Below are 20025 nucleotides of genomic sequence, written 5' to 3'. Positions count from 1 at the left end.
GGCTCTCTGCCTTTATTCCTGATGAAGGGCTTTTGCCTGAAACGTCGATTTCGAAGCTTTTCGGATGCTGCCTGAATTGCTGTGCTCTTCCAGCACCACTGATCCAGCCTTCCCTTTCACTCTAACAGGAATACACTCTCTCTGTACTCTCGTCTTCTCATTTCTGAAGGCTTCCCATTTTCCAGCCGTCCCTTTACCTGCGAACATCTGCCCCCAATCAGCTTTCGAAAGTTCTTGCCTAATACCGTCAAAATTGGCCTTTGTCCAATTTAGAACTTCAACTTTTTGATCTGGTCTATCCTTTTCCATCACTATTTTAAATCTAATAGAATTATGGTTGCTGGCCCCAAAGTGCTCCCCACTGTCACCTCAGTCACCTTCCCTGCCTTATTTCCCAAGAGTAGGTCAAGTTTTGCACCTTCTCCAGTAGGTACATCCACATACTGAATCAGAAAATTTTCTTGTACATTCTTAACAAATTCCTCTCCATCTAAACCCTTAACACTATGGCAGTCCCAGTCTATGTTTGGAAAGGTAAAATCCCCTACCATAACCACCCTATTATTCTTAGAGATAGCTGAGATCTCCTTACAAGTTTGTTTCTCAATTTCCCTCTGAATATTACGGGGTCTATAATACAATCCCAATAAGGTAATTATTCCTTTCTTATTTCTCAGTTCCACCCAAATAACTTCCCTGGATTTATTTCCATGAATATCCTCCCTCAGCACAGCTGTAATGCTATCCCTTATCAAAAACACCACTCCCCCTCCTCTCTTGCCTCCCTTTCTATCCTTCCTGTAGCATTTGTATCCTGGCACACTAAACTGCCAGTCCTGCCCATCCCTGAGCCATGCTTCTGTAATTGCTATATTATCCCAGTCCCAATGTTCCCTTACCATGCCCTGAGTTCATCTGCCTTCCCTGTTAGGCCTCTTTCATTGAAATAAATGCAGTTTAATTTATTAGCACTACCTTGTCGCTACATGCCCTGACTGTTTGACTCACTTCTGTTCTCAACTGTACCAGTCTCAGATTGATCTTTTTCCTCACTATCTCCCTAGGTCCTACACCCCCCCCCCCCCCCCCCCCCCATCTTACTAGTTTAAATTCTCCCAAGCAGCTTTAGCAAATCTCCCTGCCAGTATATTAGTCCCCTTCCAACTTAGGTGCAATCCCTCCTTCTTGTACAGGTCACTTCTACCCCAAAAAGGATTCCAATGATTCAAAAATGTGAACCCTTCTCCCATTCACCAGCTCCTCAGCCATGCATTCATCTGCTCTATCCTCCTATTCCTGCCCTCACTAGCTCTTAGCACTGGGAGTAATCCTTATATAACGACTCTCAAGGGCCTCCTTTTTTAAATTCCTGTCTCTCTGTAATCTCCCTTCAGAATCTCAACCTTTTCCCTTCCTATGTCATTGGTTCCAATGTGGACAATGACTTCTTGCTGGCCCCTCTCCCCCTTGAGAACATTCTGCACCCTCTCTGAGACATCCTTGATCCTGGCACCAGGGAAGCAACACACCATTCTGATTTTTCGCTGCTGGCCACAGAAACGTCTGTCTGTACCTCGGACTACAGAATCCCCTAACACAATTGACCTCTTGGAACCCGACGTACCCCTCGTTGCATTAGAGCCAGTCTCAATACCAAAATGTTTATGTTACATTCCCCTGAGAATCTATCACCCCCTAAATTTTCCAGAACAGCATACTTGTTTGAAATGGGGATAGCCACACAAAACTTCTGCACTAGCTGCCTACCTCTCTTACCTTTTCTGGAGTTAACCCATTTTTGTGACTGTATCTGAGACTTTTCCCCCTTCCTTTAACTGCCATCCGTCACATACTGTTGATGTTGTAAATTCCTCATTGCTTCTAACTGTCCTTCTAACCGATCCATTCGATCTGATAAGATTCTTATCCAACAGCATTTATTGCAGATATAATCCGCAGTAACTCTTAAACTCTCTTTAAACTCTCACATCTGACAAGAAGTGTATACCACTCTACTAAAGGCCATTTTTGCTCCTTCACAATCTACAGACCCAGAAAATAACGCCGTTTTATTCCTCTACAAAACACTGCACCAGGTTAAATTAATAGTTATGGCTTATATTTTAAGTTTAATCAAGAGACTTATCTCCAAAAACATACAATCAAGAAAGATCCCACTGTACTCACTACTGCAGACATTCTGTAGGCCACACTTAAAAATTGACTTATCTGTTTCTGTGCTTGAACTTCGCCCGAACAATTCCTCCAAGATCAGTTGTGAATTTCACTGTTTAATTTTCCCAGACGCACTCTGATGTCCAGCAATACATGAATTCAAACAGCAAAGGCAGTAACTGTGCAGGTACACTGTGGTGTCAGTTTCTTTCTCTCTCTCTCTCTCTCTCCTGCGCTGTCCTCACCATGTGCTTCCTTTGTCTGCTCTTCTCCCTTTTAAAACTGCTGTTGTTTTGACTTTTTTTTCCCAAAGTTCCAAAACAATGCAACAGCATATAAAACAGTAATTGCTGCTCCTGGAATTTGAGGAAATCACCTCCAGCACCTAAAATACCTCAAAAAAGGAGCAACTGTTACAGCCAGAAATTTTTCCCACTCTCCATCTTTCTGCATCCACATCAGCATGTATTTATGGAAACACCACAGCCTAATGTCTTCCTGCCAATGCTAGATGAGGTCTTTCCTGTTATTAGACTCTCTCACTGGCTTAATCTATGAATGCACAATCCTGCATGAGTAAGAAATGCCTTGGGTTTTTGAAAATGCAGGGAATATCAAATTCCAATGTTTGTTTTTCTTGATATGCAAAGACTGTCCAGAACTGCTTTTGTTCCTGTGAAAATAGATTAAGACTTTTTTTTTTAATGAAGTATTTTTTGCAATAAAAATTAAACAAAACATATATATATTGATAATAAATATTGTTTATAGATACCTTGTGTTCTCGCTTGAGCCTATCCATATAGCAGAAGAAACCAACCTTCTCCCCTGCCATTCCTCTGACATGCTGATTGTAAATGTTGTAACTTATCAAGAACATTTCCAAAATATTTTAGAATATTTTCAGATACTTTTCAATATTTGATGTTCCAAAGGTTTTACTTTCCCTGCAAACCAGGGTGCTTGGTCCTTTAAATGATACTATGACGGGACTTTTCTTATTCTTTCATGTCTCTTGTTTCCCGAGTGAAAAAAGCACAGGCCTTGTCACAAACTGTTTTCTAAATTTTGAATCTTGGCATTACATCAGCCAGTTTATTTGTTTGTATTTTCACGGGCATTTATCTCTCTTTGGGGAATGATGGGCAAGTAGCGGAAGAAATAGCAATTTGCACAAACCACTTCATGAATTGCAACCAGCAATGAAACAGCTAGCGAGCATGAGCAGGACTTAGCCCAGCACAGATTAAAGCATGCCCAGCGTGGGGAGAGTGCGCTCAGCATGAGGGAGAATGTGCCCAGCATAGGGGAGAGTTTGACAAGTGTCGGGGAGAGCGCGCTCAGCATGAGGAAGAGTGTGCCTAGCACAGGGGAGAGTGTGCCCAGCATAGGGGAGAGTCTGCCCAGGGTGGGGGAGAGTGTGTACAGAGTGAGGGAGAGTGTGCGCAGTGTGGGGGAGTGTGCCCAGTGTGGGGGAGAGTGCACCCAGCATAGAGGGGGGTGGAGTGTGCCCACAATGGGGGAGAGTGTGTCCAGTGTGGGGGAGAGTGCGCCCAGCATAGAGGAGATTTTGCCCAGTTTGGGAAGAGTGAGCGCAGAGTGAGGGAGAGTGTGCCCAGGGTGGGGGAGAGTGTGCCCAGTGTGGGGCAGAGTGTGCCCAGGGTGGGGGAAAGCATGCCCAGTGTGGGGGAGAGTGTGTGCAGTGAGCGGCAGAATATACCCAGGGTGGGGGAGAGTGTGCGCAGTGTAGGGCAGAATGTACCCAGGGTGGGGGAGTGTGTGTCCAGTGTGGGGTAGAGTGTGTGCAGTGAGCGGCAGAATGTACCCAGGGTGGGGGAGAGTGTGCGCAGTGTAGGGCAGAGTGTACCCAGGGTGGGGTAGTGTGGGTCCAGTGTGGGGTAGAGTGTGCGCAGAGTGAGGGAGAAAGTGTGCAGAGTGAGGGACTGTGTGCCAAGAGTGGGGGAGAGTGTGCCCAGGGTGGGGCAGAGTTTGTCCAGGGTGGGGTGGAGTGTGCCCACAATGGGGGAGAGTGTGTCCAGTGTGGGGGAGAGTGCGCCCAGCATAGAGGAGATTTTGCCCAGTTTGGGAAGAGTGAGCGCAGAGTGAGGGAGAGTGTGCCCAGGGTGGGGGAGAGTGTGCCCAGTGTGGGGCAGAGTGTGTCCAGAGCAGGGGAGAGTGTCCCCAGTGTGGGGGAGAGTGTGCCCAGTGTGGGGGAGAGTGTGCCCAGGGTGGGGGAGAGTGTACCCAGTGTGGGGGAGTGTGTGCCCAGGGTGGGGAGAGTGTTCCCAGGGTGGGGGAGAGTGTGCTCAATGTGGGGGAGAGTGTCCCAGGGTGGGTGAAAGCATGCATAATGTGGGGGAGAGCTGGCCCTTCTGGGGAAAGCCCAGTGTGGAGCGTCTACAGGCCCATTGCTTAAGAAGGAACTGTAATGTTTAACTCCTAACTTTATTTCTATATGTTTATACTTTATACTAAGAACAACTGTAGTGTTGAACTTTTTAACTTGTTTCTTTATTTTTCTTTTTTCGCACCTAATAGAACATAGAACATTACAGTGCAGTACATGCTCTTCGGCCCTCAATATTGTATTTTGTATGTAGGAACCGTTGTATCCAAGATGGCAATATTATACACTTTTCACTGTACTTCTGTAGTTGAATACATGTAACAATAAACCTAACTCTAAATCTAAATGTGAATCTCTTCCCATTATCAAAAGGCCTCATCATGGGGCTTGAACATGAAGCTTCTATCTCAGAAACAGGGGCATTACCTTCTGAGACATAAGACTTCCCATCAGTTGGCTGGGATGTGTGTTCTTAGGTAGCATTATTTCATTATTTTTTGGGTGTTTGCATAGCATAGCAGCATGCTTCAAGAATAGCATGGGGAAAGTGCACTGATACTCAAAAGTTAATGATTTGATCAGTATTTGTAAAGTCTCCCATTTATCTGTCAGATGGAATTAGATTAACGGACAATATGGATCAGGATAACATGAGCTGCTGTTTATTACAAATAAGTAACACTCTGACACAGGCAAACAAATTAAAATTATCAACATATAACTATATTTTTTGAAACTCTAACACTTTAAAATCCTCACAAAAACACAGATTCAAACAAACAAAAAAAATTGGTGTTATGGGTGGAGGAAAAATATATTGGGAAACACAGTCCAAAAGCACCAATCCACAGACTTTGGTAAGGTACAGGCTTTGACTTCCAAATCCTTCTGTTCTCTAGTTTCCTTCCTTCCAGGTTCTTTCAGTTCATTTCCAGAGAGACAAGGGATTTCCATGTCAATTGTTCAGTTCCACAGTCATAGTTAGAAGCAGCAACGTATAACAACATATGGATGAGAGAGAACAACTGACTGCTCTAAGTTCGAGTTACTTTGCTGCAGAGATACAGGGACGGATCCTGCTTCTCCCACTTCTGCTTCTGTATTGTTCACACACCGTAACCAATCAGAGCACAGTCGTCAGGCTGATGACAGGCTGCAGCCAACACTGGTCACAATTGCACAGGCCAATAACCAATCTGTTGCCAAATCTCATTCTGTACGTGTACACGCACAAATGCACGCGTACACACACACAATGCCATTTTATCTACCTTTCCTACTGCTTCCAAAACAACAGTATAAACGTTATTCACAACAAATTCCAGTAACTGTTTTTAAAAGTACAATTCCTTTCACACTCTTTTATTTTAAAATATTTTTTCCCATTTTAGTCCAAAAATAAAGAGATGGACTTTTTACAACTCAGAATGTTCAACCAGCAATCCACACACAACCTTTCCTCAGGTTGTTAGGTAAACTTTGGAGCAGTGCTAGAATTGGCACTATATGATTGAGTCTTACACCAATTGAATTCCAATGTTTTTAAACCGTAGAAATTCATTAGCAAGGAATACAATGAAGGTCTAGAGTAATCAAAATTCATTCTGGTGATTACAGCAAACTTATAGAAATATTTTGATCCTGAGCATGGCCAGATTGAAGAAATATATCAACATGAACTTGAACCACTGAAATGCCTTAATCAAGACTATTGCTAAACAAGAGAGTGTTCTTGATTAGGATCATGATGCACAGTTTAAACTTGGTAAACTATTGCACAGGGTAAACTATTTCAAAATTGTGAAGATTCACTGGCTATAGGCATGATAAAACTAGAAATGAATTAACTATTCAGTTAAAGTGGAGAAACTCCTTGACCATGAATATTGAAAAATGATTGGAACTTCTTGAGCATGAGTAAATAAAAGCTGTAGAAGTTAATTTATGATGAATATTGTAAACCATTAGAAATCCATTAACAATGACAATAGTTAAATTGCTGGTGTATTGATAATATGTGTGATAAATGGTATTCATTCACCCTAAATAAAACAAAAACTGCAGCAATCAGTGAACATGAACACAGTAAATAATACAAATATTTATTCAGTATCAACATGGTAACATTGTAGAAATATATTGACTATGAACGAAGTAAAATTATAGAAAATCATTCAGCTGGAACTAAAACTAGAAATGCATTGACCATAATAAGTAGATATTCCCTGATTATTGTACAGATGCAAAATTCAATGAAGATGACAACAGTACAATGACAGCACAATAACCAGTGTAAAACATATTAAATAACTACGAACATGGTAATAATGCAAAAAGTTAGTTCACCGTGAAGGTAATCATTGGTGGCAGTTGTGGTTCGATTGATGCAGCTTTTGAATCAGGTGGGTCTACGGTAAATTCCATTGAAAGACAGAAACCAAGAACGGCACTTCACAGCAGGGAGGAAGGGTTGGTGTGTCCGTCATTCAGATGATTCACTGAACTGAGAATTCAGCTGTTCCCTTAGGTACGTGTGAATTGAATTGAATTGAATTAGCTTTGTCGTCCCATGTCCTCAAATGAGTACAGTGAAAAGTTTATACATCACCACTTGCAGCACCATCTTAGGTAATAAGAAAAGTATCTAAGTACAGCCTCTTATGTTACAAGATGTTAGAAAATTGAGAAATAAAATGTCCAGCATTACAGAAAAAAAAGTTCAGAACAGCGGTCTTCCAACCCAGACCACACTGGTATCTAGGCTCCAAACTGTACTGGGCCTTGGCTCCAGACCACACTGGGCTTTACTTTGAAGATCATAAAGCTGGGAGATCACTCTGATATTGCCTCAAGACTAGGAAACCACTTTGAGGCCATGTTAGGCCTAGAGATCACCATGTAAAAAATCCCATGGCATAATTTCAAAGAGGAGTAGAGGACACCCCCCAGTGTTTTGATCAACATTTTTTGGCAAGTAAATGACAATTTTTTAAATGACCGTTCAATCCAACAGAGTCCCTGCAAGAATATGAAAAATGCTTAAGGGAACTTAGAAAGGAAATTTAGAAAGCAAAGAGAGTGCATGAGAAAGCATTGGTGGTTAGAATAAAATAAAACCCAAAAGAATTAAAAATATACAAAGGGCAAGCTCATAACTAGGGAAAGAGTAGGGCCCATTAGGGGTCATAGAGATAAAGTGTGTAAACCTGAATGATGTGGGTAAAGTCATCAATGAATACTTTGTGTCAGTTTTCACAGTGGAAAAGTTTTCACAATGGAAAAGGACGACACAGGTGTGGACTTCAGAGTTGAGGCCTATAAAATATCAGAAGAAATTAGAGAGAGAGGAAGTACCAGCAGGTTTAGCAGTCTTATTGGTGGATAAACCAGCAAGCACAGATGAGATGTATTCCAGGCTGTGGAGGAAGGCAACACAGGGTATTGACCCTGACTGTAATTTTTACAACCTCTTTAGCCACAGGTGAGAGAAGTTTGTGTTTGACAAAGTTGATCAAATATTTTGAAGCAGTAACCAGGAATGTTGATGTTGGCCATAAAGCTGATCTGATCTACATGGATTTTAGCAAGGCTTTTGTTACACTCACTCATAGTAGACTGGTCAAATAAGTAAGAGCCCATGAGATCCAAGGAAAAGTGGCATTTGGATTCATAATTGAGTAAGAGACTGGAAGCTAAGGATGGTTTTAAAGAGATGTTTCTAGTGGGATTCTAGATGGTTTGGTTCTGGGGACTTTGCTGTTTGGATGTGCATTAATGATTTGGGCTTAAATGTAGCAACTATGATCAAGAAGATCCCAGATGGCATAATTGATAGTATAATAAATAGTGAGGAGAACAATCATAAACTGCAGAAGGGTATCAATGGACTGGTCAGGTGGGTGGGATTCAATCTGGAAAAATGTGAGATAGTGGAGGGCTAACAAGGTAAGGATTTACACTATGGGAGGATGCTAAATGTACTGAAATTCAGAGGGACCTTGTTGTGTATATCCACAGATGCCTGAAATTGGTAGGGCAGGAAGATGGTGTGATTCAGAAGCCATATGGGTTATTTACCTACGTTAAGTGAGGCATAGAATATAAGAGCAATGAGGTTATACTGGAGCAGTATAAAATGCTCGTAAGACACATGTGTTGTTCTGGTCACTACATTATAGGGATGACATAATTGCATTACAGAGGGGCCAAAAGAGATTTACTGAGATACTACCTGGTCAGGAATTGTCTTGCTTGGATCATCAAAAGGTGAACAGGAACCTACCAAAGATGTATAAGATTGTGAGGGGCAAAGAAAGGTTGGATGGGAAGGCACTTTCACCATTAGTAGAAAGGTCAGTAACCAGAGGACATAGATTTACCATAAGACGTAGAAGGCTAAGAGAGGATTGAGGAGAATTATCTTCACTCAGAGGACAGTGGGAGTTTGGAGCTCACTACCTGAAACAGTTAGAAGTCTCACAATGCAGGCTTTCAGAGCGCTGCTCCTTTATCACAGTCACTTCATATCTGAAAGAGTGATTGAGTCAGAAACTGTAGTAATATTTAAGCAGCATTTAGAAATCCACATTGTCAACCTCCAAAAGCTGAAAAAAATGGAATTAGTGTAGTCAGATGGAGCAAATGGCATCCTTCTGTTTTGTAAACATCTGTGTCCACGAGATAAACACTGATCATGCACCAGACCTTTTGCAGTTTCCCACTTTCTGGATTGGATATTCCATTACAGCCCCCCAGAACCACCCCCCTCCCCACCCCCTCCAATCCCAGTCTCTTAACAAAAAGCTTAGCAAGCCATAATTGGAGGCAAACAGGTTTCAGACACCCTCTCCCCACCCTCGCTTCAAAATATTTGAGTCAGTCTTGAAGGGACTGAAGTTCAGAGCTACCTTCTGGTATTGCGATTTTCAAATTGCTTCCACATCTTTTTCCTGACCCGACTGACCTAATGTCTGTATTCAATCCACAACAAGATTGTAAACAGTGCAAAGGAAATGAAGCAACATTGCTTATGTAACTACACATGCTGTATCTTTTCTGAATGTAGTACATTAAAACTGATTACAGCATTCACCTCTTCAGGGAGAAGTGACAGGATAAGGCTTTTAATTTGTGTTTTTATTTGTGATTTGAAATGACTACAAATCACGTCAATACACAACCTTTACATTACCATACAATTCAGCTAACAAAGCAGCAGTTAAAGCTTTGCACTGTTGCTTGTTAAGATTCCTTTCGGCTATCTGTTGTCACTGGTGGAATAAACTGTTCCTTAAATTGGAGGATTTCATTCAGACCCCAGCAAGATAAAAGTTAGGAATTACTCATCATTTAAATAGGAACAAATGAATTAAAGCCCAGCTCAAGAAAGATGGACCATGTGTCAGACTTCTCTGTGTTAAATAACTGCTGCTTTTATCTTCCATCTATAGTTTTACTTCTTATTGTTTGTGACCAGCAGAGCTGTAGGTGTTGTTTGTCTTTTAGATAGTGCGAGACCCAAGGCTAGGGAACTTTGAAGTGTTTTCAGTTCATGTCACCTACTGTTCCTGTCAGCAATCTGAGATAAACCTCATGGACTCAAGGTGTCTGGTCTAATTCCTTTATTGACACATAGTTCAGTCTTCAAACACTTGTGCAAATGAATAAGCGTCAAGATAGTAATGTGTCAGTAATGGCCTGCCAGATAAATGTGATTGTTTATACATGGGATCCCACTTGCCCAACTCCAACAACTTGAAATCCTACAAATTAACACCTTACTGAGATCAAAGACTTTTCCTTCTCCTACAATCATCTCAATGTGTTGTCGAGGAAAGAGGACTTATCTTAAGCGGCTTCTGTCTAATTTAAAATAGTCTATGTGTAAAACAGAAGGTTTTCTATGTCTTTCAGTGCGTAAGGGAGCAATTCATTTGTTAACAGCACGAAATTGAATAAAATTCACTAAGTACTGTTCAATGCATCTGTAAAGTAATTATTCTGAGTTGTTTACTCAATATAACCTTTTCTTACAAGGGTTTTCATTCTGTGATTGGTTAAGAGCATTCTATAACTTGATTATCTTGTTGTAGTTATGAAGAATTAATTCCCGATGATAAGACACAAAAACGTTTGGTACTGTTTTGAATTGTAGTTGGATAGTCTCTGTCCTTTAGTTTCAGAATCAGTCACGACCAGGCACATGCCTCAGCATATTTACAGTGATTTTCTGTTTGTTATCTTACTTCACCTCTTGCTGACCCAAAACTCTTGCCCTGGAGTGTTTCTTACATCACAGCGTGTTAAGTTCCATTTGGCCCATGCAATGTTTATACAATGCAAATTGACAGGAATTGACAAGGAAGTTGAATATTCAAAGCTAAATATAGCATTTCTGAATCTTGACGAAATTGCATTTTTCACATTTTTGCATAACTGAGACAGTCTGGTCAATGAGCTTAGGATATCTCCAGCAGTCTATCTCCATGCAGAGACCATATTATTATAAGTTTAAACTATATATGAGCATATTGCAATACATATGACCTTCAGTGGTTTATTACCCAGCCCTCAACACACAGCAGAAGATAAAATAATGCAATATATTTGGGCGGCACGGTAGCACAGTGGTTAGCACTGCTGCCTCGCAGCGCCAGAGACCCGGGTTCAATTCCCGCCTCAGGCGACTGACTGTGTGGAGTTTGCACATTCTCCCCGTGTCTGCGTGGGTTTCCTCCGGGAGCTCCGGTTTCCTCCCACAGTCACAAAGATGTGCAGGTTAGGTGAATTGGCCATGTTAAATTGTCCGTAATGTTAGGTAAGGGGTAAATGTAGGGGTATGGGTGGTTTGCGCTTCGGCGGGTCGGTGTGGACTTGTTGGGCCGAAGGGCCTGTTTCCACACTGTAAAGTAATCTAATATATTAAAAAGCAACTTGCATTTGTACAGGAGCACCTTTAACACAGTAAAATGTCCCAGGGTGCTTTAGAAGCACATTCTCAAACAAAATTTGACACTGAAGCACAAAAGGAGATATTCATACAGATCACCAAACACATGGGCAAGGCTGAGGGATTAAGGACCATCTAAAAGAGGGACAGAACGACAGAGCTTGGGGCATCTGCAATTGAAGGCACTGCCACCAATGGGACTGTGATGAAAATTAGAGACATGTAACAATGATGGAGAGTGTCATCAACAGTGCAACAATAACCTGCTCACTGACGTTTAGCCTGAGTTCCTTCAGGCTCACTCAGCTCCTGACCTCATACAGCATTGCTCCAAACATGGATAAATAGTGAGCTGGGAGTCACTGCCCGAGACATCAATACAGTTTTAGCTGAAGTATAAAACTTGATTGAGTTTTTTAGAAGAAGTAACAAGGAGGATTGATGAGGGCAGAGCAGGAGGTGTGATCCATATGGACTTCAGTAAGGTTCCCTCATGGGAGACTAGGTGGAAGTGAGGATGGCAGATGCTGGAGATTAGAGTCGAGAGTGTGATGCTGGAAGACCACAGCAGGTCAGGCAGCATCTGAGGAGCAGGAGAATTGACATTTGCGGAAAAGCCCAAAACATCAATTCTCCTGTTCCTTGGATGTTGCCTGACCTGCTGTGCTTTTCCAACACCATACTCTCAACTCCTCATGGTTAGCAAGGTTAGATCTCATGGAATACAGAGAGAATTAGCCATTTGGATACAGAACTGGCTCGAAGGTAGAAGATAGAGGGTGGTGGTGGAGGGTGGCTTTTCAGACTGGAGACCTGTGACCAGTGGTGTCCCGCAAGGATTGGTGCTGTGTCCACTGCTTTTTGTCATTTATATAAATAATTTGAATGTGAACATAGGAGGTATAGTTAGTAAGTTTGCAGACAACACCAAAATTGGAGGTGTAGTGCACAGCGAAGACGGTTACTTCAGATTACATTGGGATCTTGATCAGATGGGCCAATGAACTGAGGAGTGGCAGATGGAGTTTAATTTAGATAAATGTGAGGTGCTAAGTTTTGAAAAAGCAAATCAGAACAGGACTTATATACTTAAAGGTAAGGTCCTGATGAGTGTTGCTGAACAAAGAGACCTTGGAGTATAGGTTCATAGCTCCTTGAAAGTAGAGCTGCAGGTAGATAGGGTAGTGAAGAAGGCATTTGGTATGCTTGCCATTATTGGTCACAGCATTGAGTAAAGAAGACGGCAGGTCATGTTGCATCTGTACAGGACATTGGTTAGGTCACTTTGGGAATATTGCATGCAATTCTGGTCTCCTTACTATCAAAAGGGTGTTGTGAAATTTGAAAGGGTTCAGAAAAGATTTACAAGGATGTTGCCAGGGATGGAGGGTTTGAACTATAGGGAGAGGCTAAATAGGCTGTGGTTGCTTTCCCTGGAGTGTTGGAGGCTGAGGGGTGACCTTAAAGAGGTTTATAAAATCATGATGGGCATGGATAGGATAAATCAACAAGGTCTTTTCACTGGGGTAGAAAAGTCCAGAACTAAAGGGCATAGGTTTAGGGTGAGAGGGGAAAAATATAAAAGGGATCTAAGGGGCAATGTTTTCACACAGAGGGTGGTGCAGGTATAGAACGAGCTGCCAGAGGAAGTGGTGGAGCCTGGTACAATAACAGCATTTAAAAGGCATCTGGATGGATATATGAACAGGAAAGGTTTAGAGAGATATGGGCCACGTGCTGGCAAATGAGACTGGATTAGGTTAGGATATCTGGTCAGCATGGATGAGTTGGACCGAAGGGTTTGTTTCAGTGCTGTACACCTCTATGATTCTTTCAATAGTTTATTCTCATGTTGACATATTGTAAGCGCTTAGGTCTCAACTGTTTACAATGTATTTCAATAATTTGGCAGTAGGGACTAAATGCAATATTTTCAAATATGCAGATGATACAAAGTTAAGTGAGAATGTGTGTTATGAGGAAGATGTAAAGCAGCTTTAGAAGGATTTGGATAGCCTTAATATGGCAGGTGAAATGTAACGTGGAAAAATGTAAGGTCATCCACTTTGGATTTGCAAAGCATTTCTTAAGTAATGAGAGGTTAGATAGTATACATAGGGACACAGGTGTCCTTGTGAATAAGTCACTGAATGCTAACATGCATATACAGCCAGCCACTGGGAAGGCTAATGGAACATTAACTATTACTGCAAAAGAACTTTAATAGAGAATTGTTTTGGAGATGTGTTCGACTGCATCTGGTGTACTGTGTGCCATTTTGGTCACTTTACCTCAGGAAAGATCATAGAATCACAGATTTTTACAGTCTCGAAGGAAGCCATTCAACCCATCATGTCAGTACCTGTTCCCAAAAGAGCTACCCAGCTCATCCCATTTCCCCAGCCCTCTAAGTTAATCACTTTCAAATATATACCAGTACTTTTTTGAAACCTCCTATTGAATCTGCCTCCACCACTCTGCCAGGCAGCACATTCCAAATCCTAACAAGTCTCTGAGTAAAGAAGTTTGCTCTCTTTTGCTGATGATCTTGAAATTGATGGTGTAGCCATTGAGGGAGTGCAACAACGGTTCACCAGACCTGCTCCCAGAATGGTGGGACTGCCTTGTGAAGAGAGGTTCAGCAAATTGGGTCTGTATTCTCAACAGTTTTGAAGAATGAGAGGTGAATCATTAAAAAATACAAAATATGCAGCGGGGTAAACAGGATAGATGTTGCACTGGTTAGTGAGTCTAAAACTTGGGGCACAATTTAAAAATATGAGGAATTCCACTAATGTCTGAGATGAGGGATTTTTTTTTAACCAGAGGGTTTTGAACTTTTGGAATTCTCTACTGCCATAGGAATTCAGTATTTGAGTTTGTTTAAGGTAGAAATTGACTGACGTCTGATTACCAATAGCATTTGGGTTTATTTGTCAATTGGTTAGTGGTTAATTGTTATTGGTTCGTGGCCTATTCTTGTTCCTATACCATCCTGTCTTGGAACTATATTGACTTTCATAGGAACATAAGATCTCAAAAGATAGGGTGAATAGGCTGGGATTTCATTCCTTTGAGTGTAGGAGACTGAGGGGTGACCTTACAGAGATTTATAAAATCATGAGGGGCATAGATATGATGTAGGAGTGATGGCAGCTGCTGGGACAGTGAGCACACACCTCCAGGAAGTGGGAACAGTGATCACAGATCACCTGAACATGAATGGAATGCAACCCCTAGCTGGTGATGATACTGGTGATGTTGTGATACTGCCCTCTCAGTGCCACATGGCTACAGTTGATAGCACATTTAACCTACTCAATCCCCTCCTCATAAGAAAATCCCTCCATTTCTAGACTCAATGTTCTCCTGGACTGCCACCAATGCCAGAATATCTCTCCTTAGATAAGGCAACCAAAACTATTCATGGTATTCAAGGTCTGGTCTGACTAGTACCTTGTAAAAGCAGGAGCAAATTGCTGCAAATCCTGGAATCTGTACTGCAAACAAGCACTAAGACAAGAGAAAGAAAGAGAGAGAGAGAGACCAGGCGCGTGCGAGAGAGAGAGAGAGAGAGAAAGAGAGAGACTGGATGCGAGAGAGAGAGAGACTGCACGCAAGAGAGAGTGCATAAGAGAGTGTGTGCGCACGTGAGAGAGAGAGAGACCATGCGTAAGAGACCATCTGCATGCTCTATAATGCTCCCTAACTTTATACCTGTTCTGAGAGTGTGTGAAAAGTGAGAGTGTGAGAGAAGACAAATCAGGGCAGGCCTTACACAGTTAATGGTAGTGCCCTGGGGAGTGTTGTTGAATAGAGATCCTTCGGGGTGCAGGGACATAGTTCCTTCAAAATGGTGTCCCGGACAGGGAGGGTGGTGAAGAAGGCCTTTGGCACGCTTACATTCATCAATCAGAGCAATGAGTCCAGGAGTTAGGACGTCACGTTATGGCAGTACAAGAAATTGGTGACGCCACATTGGAGCAATGCATACCATCCTCTTCACCCTGCTATAGGAAGGATGATATTAAACTGCAAAGGATATGAAACAGATTTACAAGGATGTTACCAAGATGTAAAGACTTGCGTTCTCGGGAGAGGCTGGGACTTTTTTCCCTGGAGCATAGGAAGCTGAGGGATGACCTTACCAAAGGATATAACATCATGGAGGGCATACGTTTAAGGTGAGAGGGGAAAAATTTAAAAGGGACCTGAGGGGAAACTTTTTAACACAGAGTGTGGTGCGCATATGGAAGGAGCTGCCAGAGGAGATGATAGAGGCGAGTACAATTCCAACATTTAAAAGACATCAGGATAGGTGTGACGATAGGAAAAGTACAAATGGGACTGGCTCAGTTTTGGAAAATGTATGGAATGAGCCGCCAGAGGAAGTGGTGGAGGCTGGTACAATTGCAATATTTAAAAGGCATCTGAATGGGTATATGAATAGGAAGGGTTTGGAGGGATATGGGCCGGATGCTGGCAGGTGGGACTAGATTGAGTTGGGGTATTTGGTCGCCATGGACGGGTTGGATCGAAGGGTCTGTTTCAGTGCAGTACATCTCTATGACTCTATGACTGTATGAGATCACAATGGGTCAGGGAGCACACATGGAGAGAAAGTAGGCTAATGTTTCAAGTCTAGATGGATCTGATGAAGAGTCATGTACTCTCAAAACGTTAGCTTGCTTACTCTCCAAGGATGCTGCCTAACCTGCTGTCATTGCCACATTTTTTTGTTTTTAGTGTCTTGGGAAGTTTTATCAAGATTTCCCTGCTCTCATTCTCCATTCCCTTTAAAATAAAGGCTAGCATTCCATTTGCCTGCCCAATTACCAGCTGAACTTGAATGGCTTTTTGTGATTCATGCACAAGACCCCCCAAATCCCTCTGTGCTGCAGCTTTCTGCAGTGTTTCCCCATTTAGAGAACATTCAGCTCTTCTTCTGGCTAAGGCGCATAACCTCACATTTTCACATGTTATATTCCATTTGCCAAGTTTTTGTCCATTCAATTAGCCAGTCCATGCAGACATTTTGGGCTGAACCATTTTGGTTATGTTCACGTTGCGTTGGGTTTTGTGGAGGGATTCCTGCCACAAAGCCTGGCAGGTTTTCTTCCTGTGTCTTTTACTAAACTCACCTCATCAACTACCTACCCACTCCTAGGGCATCCCTGAAATCCAATTCCAGCTCCATCTGACCATGCACCCTTTCTCAGCACAAATCCCCATTCAGCAGATATCCACTGAAAGACTGGTAACCCTGGGGCTCATGCCACCTTTGAACCCGAATAAGCATGGGCAATTTATCATTGCCCCTCACCAGCAATCTCATGGCCCAGCAGGCACAAAGCCACACTCACGGCACCTAGCGAACATGGCTGCTTCACCCCTGCCCATATCACCTTGTTCTCTCACCTTAGTTGCTGGTTAACCACCATGAACACACTTTACCTGCTCCTGAAACATCCCACCTGAACAGCCTGTGAGTAAGTGTTACCCTGCCTCCAGTGCCCACATCACATACATACAAACAATTGACAATTCCAAGCAGAGACTTTAATCTGCAGATGACAAAAGACAACACAAACAAAATCAATAAACGCTAAAAGCATCCCCACAATGCAAATCAGAATTTAGCCTCATGACCAATGACTATTTTACAGTCTGCTGAATACAGTTGTCATCTATTGAAAGTGGGTATCAATGAGGTTCCATTTGCTTTGTAGCGTCCAACACAGCTGAGCTCTGTCATGGACAAGGAACGCTTCCTCCTCCTCAGTCTCCTTGTCCTCCTCCTTGGATTAGATTAGATTAGATTAGATTAGATTAGATTCCCTACAGTGTGGAAACAGGCCCTTCGGCCCAACAAGTCCACACCGACCCTCTGAAGAGTAACCCACCCAGACTCATCTCCCTCTGACTAATGCGCCTAACACTACGGGCAATTTATCATGGCTAATTCACCTGACCTGCACATCTTTGGACTGTGGGAGGAAACCGGAGAACCCAGAGGAAACCCACGCAGACACGGGGAGAACGTGCAAACACCACACAGACACTCACCCAAGGCTGGAATTGAACCTGGTTCCCGGGTGGTGTGAGGCAGCAGTGCTAACCACTGAGACTGCTCCCATTCCCCCAGCTCCCCAACATCTATCACATTGGCTTGTTGCCTATTCCATTGTACTGCATGCCCGGACAATGTGGCACAGCCTGTCCAGACTATACTGGATGGTACACTCAAGCAGCAGAATCTCATCTGCAGCAGCTCTGTTGTCTGGTCCACCATTGCCCTGATTGAGGCACAGGCAACATCATACCTACATTTCCCATCAGTCTGAGGATTCTACCAAGGTGTCATGAGCCACGATCACAGTGCGTATCTCTTGCCTCCAGCTTTGGAAGGCCCCTGGACTCTCCCAATCCTCCCGGTACGTGAGAGTGCTCCAGGATGTAAAAGTCAAAACAGTGATCATTCTCCATTTGGCGGCACAATGGCTCAGTGGTTAGCACTGCTGCCTCACAGCGCCAGGGACCCGGGTTCAATTCCCACCTCGGGAAACTGTCTGTGTGGAATTTGCACATTCTCCCTGTGTCTGCGTGGGTTTCCTCCGGGTGCTCCGGTTTCCTCCCACAGTCCAAAGATGTGCAGGTTAGGTGAATTGGCCATGCTAAATTGCCTGTAGTGTTAGGTGCATTAGTCAGGGGTAAATGTAGGGGAACGGGTCTGGGTGGGTTGCTCTTCGGAGGGTCGGTGTGGACTTGTTGGGCCGAAGGGCCTGTTTCCACACTGTAGGGAATCTAATCTAATCCATTCCAAACATTTCAGCCACATCTTTCAAGTGTTGTGTACTTTGTGGCTGCCAAAGACTGCCATATGTTTACAGCAGGGGTAGAAGTCATGTGACTATGGCAAGCAAGCTAGTTCATGTAATACAATTGCATTTCATGAAATATGCCTTATCTAAATTGAACATAATATTGAACATCACTGTTAAATCTCCCCTCAATCTACTTTGCTCCAAAGAGAACAAAGCACCTTTTCCACTCTAAAACAGAACAAAGAACTACAGATGTCAGAAATCAGATATAAAATCATGAATTGCTGGAAAATTTCAGCAGGTCTGGCAGCATCTATGGAGAGAAAGCAGAATTTTGGGTCCAATGGCCCTTCTTCAGCCAGACTTGTTGAGATTTTTCAGCAATTTTTGATTTTGTATTTTTCCAACCTCGCTGTCTAGCTGAAATCATTCTGGTAAATCAGCTCTGCTCCCTCTTCAGAACCCTTACACCCTCCTAACATGTTGTGACCAGTGCATTGAGCTGCCTTATGATCTGTCATAAACACAATGATGGGCTTTTTACCATCACTGTAGCATTTGTACCTGATGAGATGATCCTTATTTTATCTCCTGTAACATAAGAGCTAGATGCAAGTCGCGTGTTAAAAAAATTCAATCGGTTTTTATTACAGGTGCTGGTATTGACATGTTTTACAATCCCAGCCACTGTCTTGTCTGGGCTGGTGCTGAGCAATTCAGTTACAAACTGTAGCACACTGTCTTCAGCATGCCATGTTGCAAGTGGCTCTAGTAAGATGGAAACTGAGACCTTTCGACAGATAGGTCACATGCTATGATGCAGTAATGATATTAGGAGCACATCTCTTAAAGGTCGATTGCAAACTAGCTGTGAGAAATAAAACAACAACCAGCACAAGACACAGTAATCTAAAAAGCAGCTACATTGATTGTTAATTAAATGTATATGGGGTTTGCTAAGGGCAGTTTCACATATTTGTTCCTTCAGTGTCCTAACTTTCAACAAATCTAGATCCCTCACTTTCGCCCATTAAACTGAAACAGAGTCTGTCCACCCTGGGTGTTGTTTCAGTCATCTGTCTAGTAGCACGTTATATGTAGAGAAAGACAAGTGACGACAGGGGGGACCAACTCACAGTGGATGCCCTCAGCACTGGCTGGGGCTTCACCAAGAGTCTCCATGTCATCTATGACCTCACAGTACCCTGACAGTTCACTTCCACCCCTTTCCTCAACGTGGAGATCCACTGCATTGAACTTTAGTTACAATTGTCCTCCCTACCCTTGAAGCCCACAATTACACCTTACTAAAGCCCAACCCTCTCCTCTACACACTCCCAGTGAAGGCAAAAATGGTGGTCACTACTAATAACACCCCTACCTCCAAAACTTATCACTCTCTCCAATGCTGATCCGCATACCCCCTCAAATGGTTTCGGCCTGTCACCATACTTCTGTCAAAGCCCACAAACGCCTCAACTTCCTTCCCACCCCAGCCTTGTCTCCCTTGTTCTTTTCCGCAATGATTCCCACACTGTCCAGTGACCAGTGGGGTACCGCAGGGATCAGTGCTGGGACCGCAGCTTTTTACAATATATGTTAATGATATAGAAGATGGTATTAGTAATAACATTAGCAAATTTGCTGATGATACAAAGCTGGGTGGCAGGGTGAAAGGTGATGAGGATGTTAAGAGATTACAGGGTGACCTGGACAAGTTAGGTGAGTGG

The sequence above is a fragment of the Chiloscyllium plagiosum genome, chromosome 22 (genome assembly GCF_004010195.1).
Source record: "Chiloscyllium plagiosum isolate BGI_BamShark_2017 chromosome 22, ASM401019v2, whole genome shotgun sequence".
In the NCBI taxonomy this organism is placed as follows: Eukaryota; Metazoa; Chordata; class Chondrichthyes; order Orectolobiformes; family Hemiscylliidae; genus Chiloscyllium; species Chiloscyllium plagiosum.
This window is presented reverse-complemented; position numbering follows the sequence as displayed.